The sequence below is a fragment of the Nyctibius grandis genome, chromosome 11 (genome assembly GCF_013368605.1).
Source record: "Nyctibius grandis isolate bNycGra1 chromosome 11, bNycGra1.pri, whole genome shotgun sequence".
NCBI lineage: Eukaryota > Metazoa > Chordata > Aves > Nyctibiiformes > Nyctibiidae > Nyctibius > Nyctibius grandis.
The window spans coordinates 2,808,159-2,826,105 of record NC_090668.1 but is presented as its reverse complement, the minus strand read 5'-3'; the positions used below and the strand labels follow the sequence as shown (position 1 = coordinate 2,826,105).

General features: G+C 59.8%; 2 long non-coding RNA genes across 2 annotated transcripts; both read right to left on the bottom strand.

Moving 5' to 3' along the window:
• Positions 1-5,562: 5,562 nt before the first annotated feature.
• LOC137668475 (uncharacterized) lies at positions 5,563-7,678 on the bottom strand. The gene is made up of 3 exons (XR_011048941.1): positions 7,571-7,678; positions 6,434-6,539; positions 5,563-5,834 (listed from the first exon to the last, which is right to left on the bottom strand). It is a non-coding gene; the product is annotated as an uncharacterized lncRNA (long non-coding RNA).
• Positions 7,679-13,936: 6,258 nt separating this feature from the next.
• LOC137668476 (uncharacterized) lies at positions 13,937-16,058 on the bottom strand. Its single transcript, XR_011048942.1, has 3 exons — positions 15,946-16,058; positions 14,808-14,913; positions 13,937-14,208 (listed from the first exon to the last, which is right to left on the bottom strand). It is a non-coding gene; the product is annotated as an uncharacterized lncRNA (long non-coding RNA).
• Positions 16,059-17,947: the final 1,889 nt, after the last annotated feature.

Sequence of the window (17,947 nt, the reverse complement as noted above, 5' to 3'; positions counted from 1 at the left end):
CCCCCCCATCCAGCGCTGGGTGAGAGCCAGGGACTCCCAAGCCAGGGAGATGGGAGGGTGCAGGGGAAACCCCAGCCCTGGGCCCCCTCCCAAAAGGCCCTGCCAACCCTGGGGGTCCCCACAGCACCATCTCACCGCCCCCCCCCCCCCCCCCCCCGGTGGGGTTCTTCTGTAGAGGGGTGGTCCGAGGTGGGACACACAAACAGACACGACACACATCACCAAAGGCACGGGCAGTGCCACCCCGGGGGGGGGCTACCGCAGACCCCGCACCCCTGGCTGGATCCGAGGGGTCGAGGTCCCCCTGGTGTCACCCCGGGCAGGGGGGTGAAGGCCTCCCCGGAGAGGCGTGGCTGGGGGGGGCTGGAAGGATTTGGGACGTGGGGGCCCATTTGCCTGGGGTGTGCCGTGACCCCGTGGTGGTGGGTGCTGTCCTCACGCAGTCCCCAACCAGCTAAACCAACCCCCCCTCGCCGTGGGGTGCCACAGAGCAGGCGGGTGCCCCCCTCTTCTCCCCAAATAAAAGGGGGGGATGATGCACTGGGGAAAGCGGGCAAATTTAGCCCCAACCCCCGCGGTGGCACCAACCCGACCGTCCCCTGCTCCTTTGACGGACAAAAAACGGTGGTGGGGCCATGTCTCCAGGTTATTCCCCCACTACAGGGGGGTTTGTGCCCCAAACATGGGGGACACAGGGGAGCAGATGTGGAATGAAGGAGAGGGAACACCTGTGACTGAGGAGAAGGAGGAGGAAGATGCCGGTACCTTCCCGGGGGGGCACGGCAGGATGGGGTATGGCACCCGGCAAAGGCACCCGGCAAAGGCCCCCAGCCGGGGGCTGGATCTGGTGCTCCCCCCATGGCGAAAGCCCCCCCCGCGTTTAGGCTGGTGAGGAGGAGGAGGGAGGGAGGAAGGCCAAGCTCCTCCTCAAGCCCCCCCCCAAGCAGCGCCCAGCTCCAGTCACCGCATCCTTGGCTCTGGGACAGGCCCTGGTGGCTCCGGTGCGGCCGATCCTTCAGCGGCTGCAGCAGCAGGCAAGAAATCAGGTTCCTTTCCTTATGTTTTTGTATTTTGGTTTGGTTTGGTTTTGATTTAGAAAAGGTGCTGAGGGGCCGGGGGGAGCTGTGGTGGGTTTCGCTTTTATTGCGCTCTTGTTTTGGAGAGAGGTTTGGGTTGTTCGTTCTCCCCATGCGATGCCAGGGCGGCGGCCGGGTGGGAGCTGGCGCAAAGGGCCCCCCCGATGGGGGTTATTTATTCAGCACACTCTTCCTCGTTGCCATCATCTTTGCCGGCCAGGGCCAGCGCCACGTACTTGCTGGAGCGGCTGAACTGCGGGCAGGGAGGGAGCTCTGTTAAACACCAAGGGGCATCTCCACCCCGACCTTGCTACCGCGGGGACAAAAAGAATAAAAAAACCCCAAATACACCAAAAAAACCCCAACGTTATGTGAGGGGAACGATGGCAGCGCTGGGAGAGGGATCCCCGTCTCCCGTCCCACCCCAAAGCCTGGCGCGGCCCCCCCAGATGCTCACGGAAGGGGGGTTCTCGTCCAGTTCCTTTGGCTCGGCCGCGGGCCGCGACTCCTTCCTGCAAGAAGCAGGGGCCGGTTTTGCCTTCTCTGAGGCTGAGGTACTCCAGCACTTTCTTGCCTCAGTCTTCACTGGCAAGTGCTCAGGCCCCACCGCCCAAGTCGCACAAGGCAAAGGCAGGGACTGGGGGGATGAAGAACTACCCATAGAATCAGAGAATCATAGAATTCTTTTGGTTGGTAAGAACCTTTGAGATCATTGAGTCCAACCGTTAACTTGATGCTACCAAGGCCACCACTAACCCATGTCCCTCAGCACCACATCTACTGTCTTTTAAATCCCTCCCGGGATGGGGACTCCACCGCTTCCCTGGGCAGCCTGTTCCAACGCTTGACAACCCTTTCTGTGAAGAAAGGTAGATGAAATTGCTAAGCCACTATCCATCAATTTTGAGAAGCTGTGGCAGCCTGGTGAAGTCCCCACTGACGGAAAAGGTGAAACATAACCCCCATTTTCAGAAGGGGAGAAAAGGAAGAGCCGGGGAATTACAGGGCAGTCATTCTCACCTCTTCCTTCTTGCCCTTTCATTTGAGCGGTGGTCAGATCTGGCAGAAGCTGTCCAGAAGCAGGCTGAGGCCAAGAAGTTACTGGGGACAGGAGGGACGGGGGCTCAACATGTTTGTACGGGGGGGAGCCTGCTCAGAGCGGGCATGGCACGGACCCTTGACGGGGCCCTTTGCTTGTCCAGCTGCTCAGAACAAGCTCCAGCGCCGCCTGCAGAGATGGGAATGCCTCTGAGAGCCAGCAGCTTTGTGAGTGGCAATGGGGCCCTGCTTGAAACCAGGGGCAGAGGGGCGGGAGGTGCTGAGCAGCTTCAGGCAGACCTCTGCTGCTCGCAGACACCTTTCTGACTCCTGTCCGCTCCTCTGGCCAACTCTGGAGAGCCCTTTGTCTTCTCCTAATGGCTCAAAACCTCTCTGAGCAACTCGGGACTCCTGGAAGCGGCTCTGCGTGACTCGGAGCAGCTCCCAAGCTCTCCTCCATGCCACCCAGGCCCCGGCGGGACAGGGTGGGGTGTCTGTGCAGTGCTGGGATGTCGGGGTGCCCGGTGCCAGCCCCAGCAGAGGCTGGGCAGCACCCTGGCTCCCTGTTGGCCACTCAGGGGGTCGCCATGCAGGCTGAGGCCTCTTCTCACAGCCCACAACCCCACATGTCCATAGCAGGGGGAAGATGGCGCAGGCAGACGAGACAGGCGTGTTGCTGCTGCAGGAGGTGGTGGCTGTGCGGCCGGTAGGACAGACAACCCCTGTGTGGGCCTTGGGGGGGAAGGGTCTGCACTGTGCCCGGGGGACATGGGGGCATGGATCTCAGCGGGGGCGAGGGAGGGGGTCTGAGCCGCCAACCCTCAGCCGCCTCGCACACCCCAACACACGTCCCTGTGTGCCTTGGCTGTAGGAGGAGCAGCTGATGTCAAGGAGGCATCAGATCACTTCGTCTCCCCTGCCTGTCCTTCCTAAAGAACCTGTATCCTTCCAACACTCCAGCCATAGGAGCTGTCCCACCACGTCTCCATGATGCCAACAAGATCACAGCCTTGCAGGCACGCGCACGTCTCTAACTCCTCTTGTTTATTCCCCATGCTACGTGCGTTTGCCTAGAGGCATTTCAGTTGGGCCCCCATGAAGCTGACTCACAGGCTGAAATTCCTTTCCGCTGCTCTTCTGGCTCCTCCTCACTTTGTCAGTAATTACACTTTCGGTTTCACTTTGGGAAATTGCGCTTTGCCCTTTTCTGCCAAGCTGATTCCGCTGGATTTTGAGAAGTTCGGATATTGTTGGGACTGTCTAAGGGGCATGTTGCTATTATCGATATTCCTGAATGTGTTTCAGGTGTGGTATAAAATGAGCTACCAGGGCAGGTGTAGGTGTCACGAAGCCATCTCAACTGCTACGATGCTTTTCAGTTTTCCTTCCCAGACCAAGCCGTGCTGTGATACAAGAGCTTTCGTCCTCCCTGTCTCCCACGGAAAGCTAGAAATGGCGTTATCACCATTGAGCTCCTGTGGGATATAAAGAAGACTTGTCAGCAGCAGCTGCGTCCTGCTGCGCAGGCTTTGAACCAGCCCTGGGGCAAAAGCTGACCAGCAGATTGTGGTACGTAAGCAAAAGCTCCTATGTCAAGGTGGCTTCAGAGACACGCGCAGGAGAACTTGACTGCCAGCAACCTGCCTATACAAGGGGGTCTGTTGTTAGAAGAGACCAGAGAGAAACCAGCTGAAAGCTGCAAAGTTGCAACAAAATTATGTAAATTATGCGTTGTGTTTGCATGGGGGCTTTGTGTGTACAAGTACTCAAAAGCAAATGGTAACGGGCGACCTCATGGCCAAAGCCAATAGGTTTTACATTTAGGCAATGTAAAAATTAATATGTGAGTAGCCTTAAGATTGCGTATAAGGAATCAGGAATTCTAACATGGGGTCCTCCTTGGTCTCCCAGGCGAGTAGCACCTTTATGGCCAGCGATAAAGAGGGGTTTTAGCTAGTGTGTATTTCTGCTGCCTTCTTCCCTGTACCTGCGCATGAAGAGAAGAAAAGTGCAAGCAAACCCATTTCGGTAAAAGTTCGGGTCAACATTTAAGCAGACAAAACTCTGAATAGTTATGCTGACCCTTACTCCATTCTCATGAGACCCGCCTGTGTCACTGAAATCGGGATTAAAACCTCTTAACACCAATGTAGCATTAAGAAGCAGGGACATCTTTATTGCAGCGCTGGGCAGCACGGGGGGTAGCCCCTCCAAAGTCGTGCGCGCCCCCCTCGATGATTCACCTCATATTTATACAGAAAAATATTACATATTCATCACGTATCCAAGGACGCGTATACATATTCATATCTTTTCCCCGAAAAGGCGGTCTTTATTATAATGAGTTCCGAGAAATCATTTCCATAGTCTCCGCCTTTAACTCTTCCTGGTTGCGCATGCGCAGTTTCTCCTGGTGGTCGTGAGCTGGGGTCTCAGGGATGAAGGCCGTGTGTCTTCCTCGCTGTGTACTTTTCACCTTTTCCTTCTTGTGCAGGCGTAGTAGTCCCTTGGCTCTCAATCAAGTCTCAGGATCAGTTCTAGTTGGTCTTTAACATGTTGCAACTTGTCCATCCAGTAACTCCATTGTATTCAGCTAAAGTCCATGACGGTCTCTAACAAGAAGTCCAGCAACTTATCTAATGGGGTTTCTATGGTTACCTGTTTCAAACTTAACAATCCTATAACTAGCTTTACAAACTCTAATACAGAACACAAACTTATCATTTTATAACGAAATTGAATTTCTTTTGATTTCAACCATTTGTAACACCTGCAGTGCTGCGTCCAGCTCTGGGGCCCCCGACATCAGGACACAGAGCTGTTGGGGCGAGTCCAGAGGAGGCCACGGAGATGCTCAGAGGGCTGGAGCCCCTCTGCTCTGGAGACAGGCTGAGAGAGTTGGGGCTGTTCAGCCTGGAAAAGGTGCCGGGGAGACCTTCTAGCACCTTCCAGCACCTGAAGGGCCTACAGGAAAGCTGCAGAGGGACTTTTGACAAGGGCATGTGTCACCCTTTAAGGCTGGGTGGGCGGTCAAGCAGACGACAGACGCTCTCTATTAACCTCCTCCTTCCCCAGAGGAGAAAAGGAAAGGAGAGAAGGAAGCGAGAGTTACGGGTTGGAAAGTTAAAACAGTTTTGATAAACAGTAACAAGGAAAAAGAGTGTAATAAACTATATAGAAAACCGGTCCCGAGCTCCCCTGCTGACGCCCACGGCCCCGCTGACGCTGCAGGGCAGGCGCTGGGCAGCCCCGAACCTACGTGGCAGCAGCAGGAACCGGGTGCAGGAGCGAAGGCAGGAGCCGGGGAGCGTCCTCGCTGGACGCCAGCCACGGGGGAAGGGAGCGCGACCCTCCCGGTCCCTCAGCTTTAAACTGAGGATGACGTGGGGGGGATCGTTGTCCGAAAAGCGGATTCGCGCCCGGCGCGCAATAAACCAATCTCACACGCTCGGGAGGGACACTGTATTTATTCTGCGCAGGGTGCTCGGTGGAATCCTCCACAAATCAAGCACATCTACTGCAAATACCTTTTTATACATAAAAATTACATGAAATCATCCCTCTATTTGCATATCATACTTTTCATCGGTTACTCGAGCTGATTACAATTAACATAAATGCTCAGTCATTCTTATACGACAGGGATGTAGGTAGGGCCACCGCCACCGTCCTCTGCCAGAAAGTCCGTCCGAGCGAGGGTCTTGCCCATCTTCTTCTTCACTGTCGGGGAGAGGAAGAGAGAAGGACAGGAGTGAGCGAGGGCCGGGAACAGCCTGGGGTGGGCAGGCTGGGGAGGAGATGCGACACGGGCCACCAGGACGCGACACGGGCCACCCCATCCCTGTTTATTTGCTGTTCCCAAAGGCCCAACGGCCTCAAATTCAGCACGGCCGAGAATCAAGGCTCCCGTCGCTCAGAGGACGCTCACGCTCTGGGGCTCGGACGGAACCCACAACCTCCCCGGGGGCTGTTTGTTGGGGGCAGGAGGCGGCAGCGGGAGAATCACAGAATCACAGAATGTTAGGGATTGGAAGGCACCTCGAAAGATCATCCAGTCCAATCCCCCTGCCGGAGCAGGATTGCCTAGACCATATCACACAGGAACGCGTCCAGGCGGGTTTTGAATGTCTCCAGAGAAGGAGACTCCACAACCTCTCTGGGCAGCCTGTTCCAGTGTTCGGTCACCCTCACCGTAAAGAAGTTTTTCCTCATATTTATGTGGAACCTCCTGTGTTTCAGCTTGCACCTATTGCCCCTTGAGAGAAGCCACCCCGCTGCCACCCAGCCGCCACCTTTACCTCCAAAATTGGCACCTTTACCTCCAAAAGCGGCACCTTCACCTCAGAAAAACGCCGCTATCACCAGGAAAAGTTTTGCAAGCGCCCGGAAAAACGCCGCCACCTTCTTCAAAATCGCCGCCATCCCCTGCAAAAACATCACCGTCCCCTGCCAAACCATTTCCAGGCAGAGCAGCGGGGGCTCAGAGCCCCCCGTGCCTTGGGACACCCCCTCCGCAGGGTTTCCCAGCCACACTCCGGCTCTCCTCTCCCGGCAGAAGGAAAAGCCGGGGCTGCTTTAAAAGCTCTTCCAGCCACAGCAAAGGCGAAATCACCCATTGCTTTTCCTGTCGTTGCTTCCACACCCCGGAGCAGGGAGCCCATAGCAGGACCCTATAGGGGGATTCCAGCCCTTCAGAGGGTCCCCAACCCCACAGAGGGAACCCAGCCCCTTGGAGTGGGACCCCATGAAGGCCCCCCACCCCCCCGGCAGTGGGACCCTCCTGAGCCCTCCCCCCCCACACCCCACCCCCCCCCCTGTTGCTGTTGGCCAGGACAGAGGCTCCGGTGTGAGCGTGGGGAGGGGACGGGGCGCGGGTGGGACAGGGGCCCTGTCATGGGCTCCTGCCTCAGTTTCCCCCGAACACGGAACACCACCCCCCGCTCCAATATGCCTTGCCCCTCCATCCGGGGGGGAAACTGAGGCATGGCGGGGGAAGGCTGGGCGAGACCGCGGGGGGGGCCCAGGGTAAAACCAGGGGGGAAACCGGGGGGGTGGGGTGGTGTCCCGCCGCAATTTCCCCACCCCCTTCCCTGCCACCCGCTTCCCACGGGGGTCCCGCGGTCGGGGGGACCGGAGGGGCCGGGAGCGACACCGGGACCGACGGGCGGCCCGAAGCTGGGCCGGGCCTGCCCCGGCTTCCGCGCACACGAGAGCCACTTGTCGCGGGGGGGGCGACAGCGGGGGTGGGACAGTGACACGGGGGGGGGACAGTGACACGGAGGGGGACAGTGACACGGCGGGGGGGAGCAGCGCCACAGCTGGGGGAGCCACCCGAGACCGGGCCGCGTCGTGACACGAGTGGCGCCGCTGCCTCAGTTTCCCTTTCCCCCGGTTGGGAAAAACACAGGGAAACACCCCAAAAAATAGCGACCGTCCCCCCCGAGTCCCCTCCGTACCTCCATGGCGCTGGGACCCTCCGGTGCTCCCGGTCCCGCTGCTGCCGGCCCCGGAACGGCGGAGCGCTGCCCCCCGCCGCGTCCTCCCCCTCTGCTCCTCCTCCTCTTCCTCCCACGGGGCGGAGGCGGGGGGGGCAGCACCGAGCCCATCCCTGTGGCGTCCCGCCTCGGGGCAGGGGGGGCGCCGGGGCCGCAGGGTGCCCCTGGGGGCCTCGGCCCGGGAGGGTTGCGGGGAGGGGGTTTGGTGTGCGGGGAGGGGGTTTGGGGTTCCGGGCAAGTGTTGGGGGCCAGGACCCAGCCCCGCAGCCCCTCTCGGGGTCCCCGGGACCGTGCCCCCTCCCCAGACGCTCCCGGGCCGGGGGGTGCCGGCAGCCGCCGTCTCGGCCCTCACCGACCCCCGAAGTGTGTGTGGGGTGTGTGTGTGTCCCAAAATGGCGCCACGGGTGGGTGTCCCACTCCATGGGTGGCAGAGGTGGGGACGTGGGGATGGGTGGCCACCCGGGTGCAGTGTCCCCCCCCCAGTGACAGCCCCAGCCCCTACCCGGAGTTGGGGGGTCCCCTCAAATGTGGACATGGGGTGGGTGCCCTGGTGTCGGTGGCCGAGGAGGGGACAAGGGGGCGCACAGAGCAGGTGGGTGGTGACGTCCCACAGCGGGTCAATGTCCCCTCAGGGTGGGGGGGGACACACAGAGCAGCCGGTCCCGGGGTGGGGGGGCTCTGCCATCCAGCTTGGGGGGGCGGGGCCCCCCAGCCCCAGCAGGTCCTGACCCGGGGAGGGTAGGGGGCTCAGAGCCCCCCTCGAGCCCCCCCATCCAGCGCTGGGTGAGAGCCAGGGACTCCCAAGCCAGGGAGATGGGAGGGTGCAGGGGAAACCCCAGCCCTGGGCCCCCTCCCAAAAGGCCCTGCCAACCCTGGGGGTCCCCACAGCACCATCTCACCGCCCCCCCCCCCCCCCACCCCGGTGGGGTTCTTCTGTAGAGGGGTGGTCCGAGGTGGGACACACAAACAGACACGACACACATCACCAAAGGCACGGGCAGTGCCACCCCGGGGGGGGGCTACCGCAGACCCCGCACCCCTGGCTGGATCCGAGGGGTCGAGGTCCCCCTGGTGTCACCCCGGGCAGGGGGGTGAAGGCCTCCCCGGAGAGGCGTGGCTGGGGGGGGCTGGAAGGATTTGGGACGTGGGGGCCCATTTGCCTGGGGTGTGCCGTGACCCCGTGGTGGTGGGTGCTGTCCTCACGCAGTCCCCAACCAGCTAAACCAACCCCCCCTCGCCGTGGGGTGCCACAGAGCAGGCGGGTGCCCCCCTCTTCTCCCCAAATAAAAGGGGGGGATGATGCACTGGCGAAAGCGGGCAAATTTAGCCCCAACCCCCGCGGTGGCACCAACCCGACTGTCCCCTGCTCCTTTGACGGACAAAAAACGGTGGTGGGGCCATGTCTCCAGGTTATTCCCCCACTACAGGGGGGTTTGTGCCCCAAACATGGGGGACACAGGGGAGCAGATGTGGAATGAAGGAGAGGGAACACCTGTGACTGAGGAGAAGGAGGAGGAAGATGCCGGTACCTTCCCGGGGGGGCACGGCAGGATGGGGTATGGCACCCGGCAAAGGCACCCGGCAAAGGCCCCCAGCCGGGGGCTGGATCTGGTGCTCCCCCCATGGCGAAAGCCCCCCCCGCGTTTAGGCTGGTGAGGAGGAGGAGGGAGGGAGGAAGGCCAAGCTCCTCCTCAAGCCCCCCCCCCAGCAGCGCCCAGCTCCAGTCACCGCATCCTTGGCTCTGGGACAGGCCCTGGTGGCTCCGGTGCGGCCGATCCTTCAGCGGCTGCAGCAGCAGGCAAGAAATCAGGTTCCTTTCCTTATGTTTTTGTATTTTGGTTTGGTTTGGTTTTGATTTAGAAAAGGTGCTGAGGGGCCGGGGGGAGCTGTGGTGGGTTTCGCTTTTATTGCGCTCTTGTTTTGGAGAGAGGTTTGGGTTGTTCGTTCTCCCCATGCGATGCCAGGGCGGCGGCCGGGTGGGAGCTGGCGCAAAGGGCCCCCCCGATGGGGGTTATTTATTCAGCACACTCTTCCTCGTTGCCATCATCTTTGCCGGCCAGGGCCAGCGCCACGTACTTGCTGGAGCGGCTGAACTGCGGGCAGGGAGGGAGCTCTGTTAAACACCAAGGGGCATCTCCACCCCGACCTTGCTACCGCGGGGACAAAAAGAATAAAAAAACCCCAAATACACCAAAAAAACCCCAACGTTATGTGAGGGGAACGATGGCAGCGCTGGGAGAGGGATCCCCGTCTCCCGTCCCACCCCAAAGCCTGGCGCGGCCCCCCCAGATGCTCACGGAAGGGGGGTTCTCGTCCAGTTCCTTTGGCTCGGCCGCGGGCCGCGACTCCTTCCTGCAAGAAGCAGGGGCCGGTTTTGCCTTCTCTGAGGCTGAGGTACTCCAGCACTTTCTTGCCTCAGTCTTCACTGGCAAGTGCTCAGGCCCCACCGCCCAAGTCGCACAAGGCAAAGGCAGGGACTGGGGGGATGAAGAACTACCCATAGAATCAGAGAATCATAGAATTCTTTTGGTTGGTAAGAACCTTTGAGATCATTGAGTCCAACCGTTAACTTGATGCTACCAAGGCCACCACTAACCCATGTCCCTCAGCACCACATCTACTGTCTTTTAAATCCCTCCCGGGATGGGGACTCCACCGCTTCCCTGGGCAGCCTGTTCCAACGCTTGACAACCCTTTCTGTGAAGAAAGGTAGATGAAATTGCTAAGCCACTATCCATCAATTTTGAGAAGCTGTGGCAGCCTGGTGAAGTCCCCACTGACGGAAAAGGTGAAACATAACCCCCATTTTCAGAAGGGGAGAAAAGGAAGAGCCGGGGAATTACAGGGCAGTCATTCTCACCTCTTCCTTCTTGCCCTTTCATTTGAGCGGTGGTCAGATCTGGCAGAAGCTGTCCAGAAGCAGGCTGAGGCCAAGAAGTTACTGGGGACAGGAGGGACGGGGGCTCAACATGTTTGTACGGGGGGGAGCCTGCTCAGAGCGGGCATGGCACGGACCCTTGACGGGGCCCTTTGCTTGTCCAGCTGCTCAGAACAAGCTCCAGCGCCGCCTGCAGAGATGGGAATGCCTCTGAGAGCCAGCAGCTTTGTGAGTGGCAATGGGGCCCTGCTTGAAACCAGGGGCAGAGGGGCGGGAGGTGCTGAGCAGCTTCAGGCAGACCTCTGCTGCTCGCAGACACCTTTCTGACTCCTGTCCGCTCCTCTGGCCAACTCTGGAGAGCCCTTTGTCTTCTCCTAATGGCTCAAAACCTCTCTGAGCAACTCGGGACTCCTGGAAGCGGCTCTGCGTGACTCGGAGCAGCTCCCAAGCTCTCCTCCATGCCACCCAGGCCCCGGCGGGACAGGGTGGGGTGTCTGTGCAGTGCTGGGATGTCGGGGTGCCCGGTGCCAGCCCCAGCAGAGGCTGGGCAGCACCCTGGCTCCCTGTTGGCCACTCAGGGGGTCGCCATGCAGGCTGAGGCCTCTTCTCACAGCCCACAACCCCACATGTCCATAGCAGGGGGAAGATGGCGCAGGCAGACGAGACAGGCGTGTTGCTGCTGCAGGAGGTGGTGGCTGTGCGGCCGGTAGGACAGACAACCCCTGTGTGGGCCTTGGGGGGGAAGGGTCTGCACTGTGCCCGGGGGACATGGGGGCATGGATCTCAGCGGGGGCGAGGGAGGGGGTCTGAGCCGCCAACCCTCAGCCGCCTCGCACACCCCAACACACGTCCCTGTGTGCCTTGGCTGTAGGAGGAGCAGCTGATGTCAAGGAGGCATCAGATCACTTCGTCTCCCCTGCCTGTCCTTCCTAAAGAACCTGTATCCTTCCAACACTCCAGCCATAGGAGCTGTCCCACCACGTCTCCATGATGCCAACAAGATCACAGCCTTGCAGGCACGCGCACGTCTCTAACTCCTCTTGTTTATTCCCCATGCTACGTGCGTTTGCCTAGAGGCATTTCAGTTGGGCCCCCATGAAGCTGACTCACAGGCTGAAATTCCTTTCCGCTGCTCTTCTGGCTCCTCCTCACTTTGTCAGTAATTACACTTTCGGTTTCACTTTGGGAAATTGCGCTTTGCCCTTTTCTGCCAAGCTGATTCCGCTGGATTTTGAGAAGTTCGGATATTGTTGGGACTGTCTAAGGGGCATGTTGCTATTATCGATATTCCTGAATGTGTTTCAGGTGTGGTATAAAATGAGCTACCAGGGCAGGTGTAGGTGTCACGAAGCCATCTCAACTGCTACGATGCTTTTCAGTTTTCCTTCCCAGACCAAGCCGTGCTGTGATACAAGAGCTTTCGTCCTCCCTGTCTCCCACGGAAAGCTAGAAATGGCGTTATCACCATTGAGCTCCTGTGGGACATAAAGAAGACTTGTCAGCAGCAGCTGCGTCCTGCTGCGCAGGCTTTGAACCAGCCCTGGGGCAAAAGCTGACCAGCAGATTGTGGTACGTAAGCAAAAGCTCCTATGTCAAGGTGGCTTCAGAGACACGCGCAGGAGAACTTGACTGCCAGCAGCCTTGCCTATACAAGGGGGTCTGTTGTTAGAAGAGACCAGAGAGAAACCAGCTGAAAGCTGCAAAGTTGCAACAAAATTATGTAAATTATGCGTTGTGTTTGCATGGGGGCTTTGTGTGTACAAGTACTCAAAAGCAAATGGTAACGGGCGACCTCATGGCCAAAGCCAATAGGTTTTACATTTAGGCAATGTAAAAATTAATATGTGAGTAGCCTTAAGATTGCGTATAAGGAATCAGGAATTCTAACATGGGGTCCTCCTTGGTCTCCCAGGCGAGTAGCACCTTTATGGCCAGCGATAAAGAGGGGTTTTAGCTAGTGTGTATTTCTGCTGCCTTCTTCCCTGTACCTGCGCATGAAGAGAAGAAAAGTGCAAGCAAACCCATTTCGGTAAAAGTTCGGGTCAACATTTAAGCAGACAAAACTCTGAATAGTTATGCTGACCCTTACTCCATTCTCATGAGACCCGCCTGTGTCACTGAAATCGGGATTAAAACCTCTTAACACCAATGTAGCATTAAGAAGCAGGGACATCTTTATTGCAGCGCTGGGCAGCACGGGGGGTAGCCCCTCCAAAGTCGTGCGCGCCCCCCTCGATGATTCACCTCATATTTATACAGAAAAATATTACATATTCATCACGTATCCAAGGACGCGTATACATATTCATATCTTTTCCCCGAAAAGGCGGTCTTTATTATAATGAGTTCCGAGAAATCATTTCCATAGTCTCCGCCTTTAACTCTTCCTGGTTGCGCATGCGCAGTTTCTCCTGGTGGTCGTGAGCTGGGGTCTCAGGGATGAAGGCCGTGTGTCTTCCTCGCTGTGTACTTTTCACCTTTTCCTTCTTGTGCAGGCGTAGTAGTCCCTTGGCTCTCAATCAAGTCTCAGGATCAGTTCTAGTTGGTCTTTAACATGTTGCAACTTGTCCATCCAGTAACTCCATTGTATTCAGCTAAAGTCCATGACGGTCTCTAACAAGAAGTCCAGCAACTTATCTAATGGGGTTTCTATGGTTACCTGTTTCAAACTTAACAATCCTATAACTAGCTTTACAAACTCTAATACAGAACACAAACTTATCATTTTATAACGAAATTGAATTTCTTTTGATTTCAACCATTTGTAACACCTGCAGTGCTGCGTCCAGCTCTGGGGCCCCCGACATCAGGACACAGAGCTGTTGGGGCGAGTCCAGAGGAGGCCACGGAGATGCTCAGAGGGCTGGAGCCCCTCTGCTCTGGAGACAGGCTGAGAGAGTTGGGGCTGTTCAGCCTGGAAAAGGTGCCGGGGAGACCTTCTAGCACCTTCCAGCACCTGAAGGGCCTACAGGAAAGCTGCAGAGGGACTTTTGACAAGGGCATGTGTCACCCTTTAAGGCTGGGTGGGCGGTCAAGCAGACGACAGACGCTCTCTATTAACCTCCTCCTTCCCCAGAGGAGAAAAGGAAAGGAGAGAAGGAAGCGAGAGTTACGGGTTGGAAAGTTAAAACAGTTTTGATAAACAGTAACAAGGAAAAAGAGTGTAATAAACTATATAGAAAACCGGTCCCGAGCTCCCCTGCTGACGCCCACGGCCCCGCTGACGCTGCAGGGCAGGCGCTGGGCAGCCCCGAACCTACGTGGCAGCAGCAGGAACCGGGTGCAGGAGCGAAGGCAGGAGCCGGGGAGCGTCCTCGCTGGACGCCAGCCACGGGGGAAGGGAGCGCGACCCTCCCGGTCCCTCAGCTTTAAACTGAGGATGACGTGGGGGGGATCGTTGTCCGAAAAGCGGATTCGCGCCCGGCGCGCAATAAACCAATCTCACACGCTCGGGAGGGACACTGTATTTATTCTGCGCAGGGTGCTCGGTGGAATCCTCCACAAATCAAGCACATCTACTGCAAATACCTTTTTATACATAAAAATTACATGAAATCATCCCTCTATTTGCATATCATACTTTTCATCGGTTACTCGAGCTGATTACAATTAACATAAATGCTCAGTCATTCTTATACGACAGGGATGTAGGTAGGGCCACCGCCACCGTCCTCTGCCAGAAAGTCCGTCCGAGCGAGGGTCTTGCCCATCTTCTTCTTCACTGTCGGGGAGAGGAAGAGAGAAGGACAGGAGTGAGCGAGGGCCGGGAACAGCCTGGGGTGAGCAGGCTGGGGAGGAGATGCGACACGGGCCACCAGGACGCGACACGGGCCACCCCATCCCTGTTTATTTGCTGTTCCCAAAGGCCCAACGGCCTCAAATTCAGCACGGCCGAGAATCAAGGCTCCCGTCGCTCAGAGGACGCTCACGCTCTGGGGCTCGGACGGAACCCACAACCTCCCCGGGGGCTGTTTGTTGGGGGCAGGAGGCGGCAGCGGGAGAATCACAGAATCACAGAATGTTAGGGATTGGAAGGCACCTCGAAAGATCATCCAGTCCAATCCCCCTGCCGGAGCAGGATTGCCTAGACCATATCACACAGGAACGCGTCCAGGCGGGTTTTGAATGTCTCCAGAGAAGGAGACTCCACAACCTCTCTGGGCAGCCTGTTCCAGTGTTCGGTCACCCTCACCGTAAAGAAGTTTTTCCTCATATTTATGTGGAACCTCCTGTGTTTCAGCTTGCACCTATTGCCCCTTGAGAGAAGCCACCCCGCTGCCACCCAGCCGCCACCTTTACCTCCAAAATTGGCACCTTTACCTCCAAAAGCGGCACCTTCACCTCAGAAAAACGCCGCTATCACCAGGAAAAGTTTTGCAAGCGCCCGGAAAAACGCCGCCACCTTCTTCAAAATCGCCGCCATCCCCTGCAAAAACATCACCGTCCCCTGCCAAACCATTTCCAGGCAGAGCAGCGGGGGCTCAGAGCCCCCCGTGCCTTGGGACACCCCCTCCGCAGGGTTTCCCAGCCACACTCCGGCTCTCCTCTCCCGGCAGAAGGAAAAGCCGGGGCTGCTTTAAAAGCTCTTCCAGCCACAGCAAAGGCGAAATCACCCATTGCTTTTCCTGTCGTTGCTTCCACACCCCGGAGCAGGGAGCCCATAGCAGGACCCTATAGGGGGATTCCAGCCCTTCAGAGGGTCCCCAACCCCACAGAGGGAACCCAGCCCCTTGGAGTGGGACCCCATGAAGGCCCCCCACCCCCCCGGCAGTGGGACCCTCCTGAGCCCTCCCCCCCCACACCCCACCCCCCGCCGTGTTGCTGTTGGCCAGGACAGAGGCTCCGGTGTGAGCGTGGGGAGGGGACGGGGCGCGGGTGGGACAGGGGCCCTGTCATGGGCTCCTGCCTCAGTTTCCCCCGAACACGGAACACCACCCCCCGCTCCAATATGCCTTGCCCCTCCATCCGGGGGGGAAACTGAGGCATGGCGGGGGAAGGCTGGGCGAGACCGCGGGGGGGGCCCAGGGTAAAACCAGGGGGGAAACCGGGGGGGGTGGGGTGGTGTCCCGCCGCAATTTCCCCACCCCCTTCCCTGCCACCCTCTTCCCACGGGGGTCCCGCGGTCGGGGGGACCGGAGGGGCCGGGAGCGACACCGGGACCGACGGGCGGCCCGAAGCTGGGCCGGGCCTGCCCCGGCTTCCGCGCACACAAGAGCCACTTGTCGCGGGGGGGGCGACAGCGGGGGTGGGACAGTGACACGGGGGGGGGACAGTGACACGGAGGGGGACAGTGACACGGCGGGGGGGAGCAGCGCCACAGCTGGGGGAGCCACCCGAGACCGGGCCGCGTCGTGACACGAGTGGCGCCGCTGCCTCAGTTTCCCTTTCCCCCGGTTGGGAAAAACACAGGGAAACACCCCAAAAAATAGCGACCGTCCCCCCCGAGTCCCCTCCGTACCTCCATGGCGCTGGGACCCTCCGGTGCTCCCGGTCCCGCTGCTGCCGGCCCCGGAACGGCGGAGCGCTGCCCCCCGCCGCGTCCTCCCCCTCTGCTCCTCCTCCTCTTCCTCCCACGGGGCGGAGGCGGGGGGGCAGCACCGAGCCCATCCCTGTGGCGTCCCGCCTCGGGGCAGGGGGGGCGCCGGGGCCGCAGGGTGCCCCTGGGGGCCTCGGCCCGGGAGGGTTGCGGGGAGGGGGTTTGGTGTGCGGGGAGGGGGTTTGGGGTTCCGGGCAAGTGTTGGGGGCCAGGACCCAGCCCCGCAGCCCCTCTCGGGGTCCCCGGGACCGTGCCCCCTCCCCAGACGCTCCCGGGCCGGGGGGTGCCGGCAGCCGCCGTCTCGGCCCTCACCGACCCCCGAAGTGTGTGTGGGGTGTGTGTGTGTCCCAAAATGGCGCCACGGGTGGGTGTCCCACTCCATGGGTGGCAGAGGTGGGGACGTGGGGATGGGTGGCCACCCGGGTGCAGTGTCCCCCCCCCAGTGACAGCCCCAGCCCCTACCCGGAGTTGGGGGGTCCCCTCAAATGTGGACATGGGGTGGGTGCCCTGGTGTCGGTGGCCGAGGAGGGGACAAGGGGGCGCACAGAGCAGGTGGGTGGTGACGTCCCACAGCGGGTCAATGTCCCCTCAGGGTGGGGGGGGACACACAGAGCAGCCGGTCCCGGGGTGGGGGGGGCTCTGCCATCCAGCTTGGGGGGGCGGGGCCCCCCAGCCCCAGCAGGTCCTGACCCGGGGAGGGTAGGGGGCTCAGAGCCCCCCTCGAGCCCCCCCATCCAGCGCTGGGTGAGAGCCAGGGACTCCCAAGCCAGGGAGATGGGAGGGTGCAGGGGAAACCCCAGCCCTGGGCCCCCTCCCAAAAGGCCCTGCCAACCCTGGGGGTCCCCACAGCACCATCTCACCGCCCCCCCCCCCCCCACCCCGGTGGGGTTCTTCTGTAGAGGGGTGGTCCGAGGTGGGACACACAAACAGACACGACACACATCACCAAAGGCACGGGCAGTGCCACCCCGGGGGGGGGCTACCGCAGACCCCGCACCCCTGGCTGGATCCGAGGGGTCGAGGTCCCCCTGGTGTCACCCCGGGCAGGGGGGTGAAGGCCTCCCCGGAGAGGCGTGGCTGGGGGGGGCTGGAAGGATTTGGGACGTGGGGGCCCATTTGCCTGGGGTGTGCCGTGACCCCGTGGTGGTGGGTGCTGTCCTCACGCAGTCCCCAACCAGCTAAACCAACCCCCCCTCGCCGTGGGGTGCCACAGAGCAGGCGGGTGCCCCCCTCTTCTCCCCAAATAAAAGGGGGGGATGATGCACTGGGGAAAGCGGGCAAATTTAGCCCCAACCCCCGCGGTGGCACCAACCCGACCGTCCCCTGCTCCTTTGACGGACAAAAAACGGTGGTGGGGCCATGTCTCCAGGTTATTCCCCCACTACAGGGGGGTTTGTGCCCCAAACATGGGGGACACAGGGGAGCAGATGTGGAATGAAGGAGAGGGAACACCTGTGACTGAGGAGAAGGAGGAGGAAGATGCCGGTACCTTCCCGGGGGGGCACGGCAGGATGGGGTATGGCACCCGGCAAAGGCACCCGGCAAAGGCCCCCAGCCGGGGGCTGGATCTGGTGCTCCCCCCATGGCGAAAGCCCCCCCCGCGTTTAGGCTGGTGAGGAGGAGGAGGGAGGGAGGAAGGCCAAGCTCCTCCTCAAGCCCCCCCCCAAGCAGCGCCCAGCTCCAGTCACCGCATCCTTGGCTCTGGGACAGGCCCTGGTGGCTCCGGTGCGGCCGATCCTTCAGCGGCTGCAGCAGCAGGCAAGAAATCAGGTTCCTTTCCTTATGTTTTTGTATTTTGGTTTGGTTTGGTTTTGATTTAGAAAAGGTGCTGAGGGGCCGGGGGGAGCTGTGGTGGGTTTCGCTTTTATTGCGCTCTTGTTTTGGAGAGAGGTTTGGGTTGTTCGTTCTCCCCATGCGATGCCGA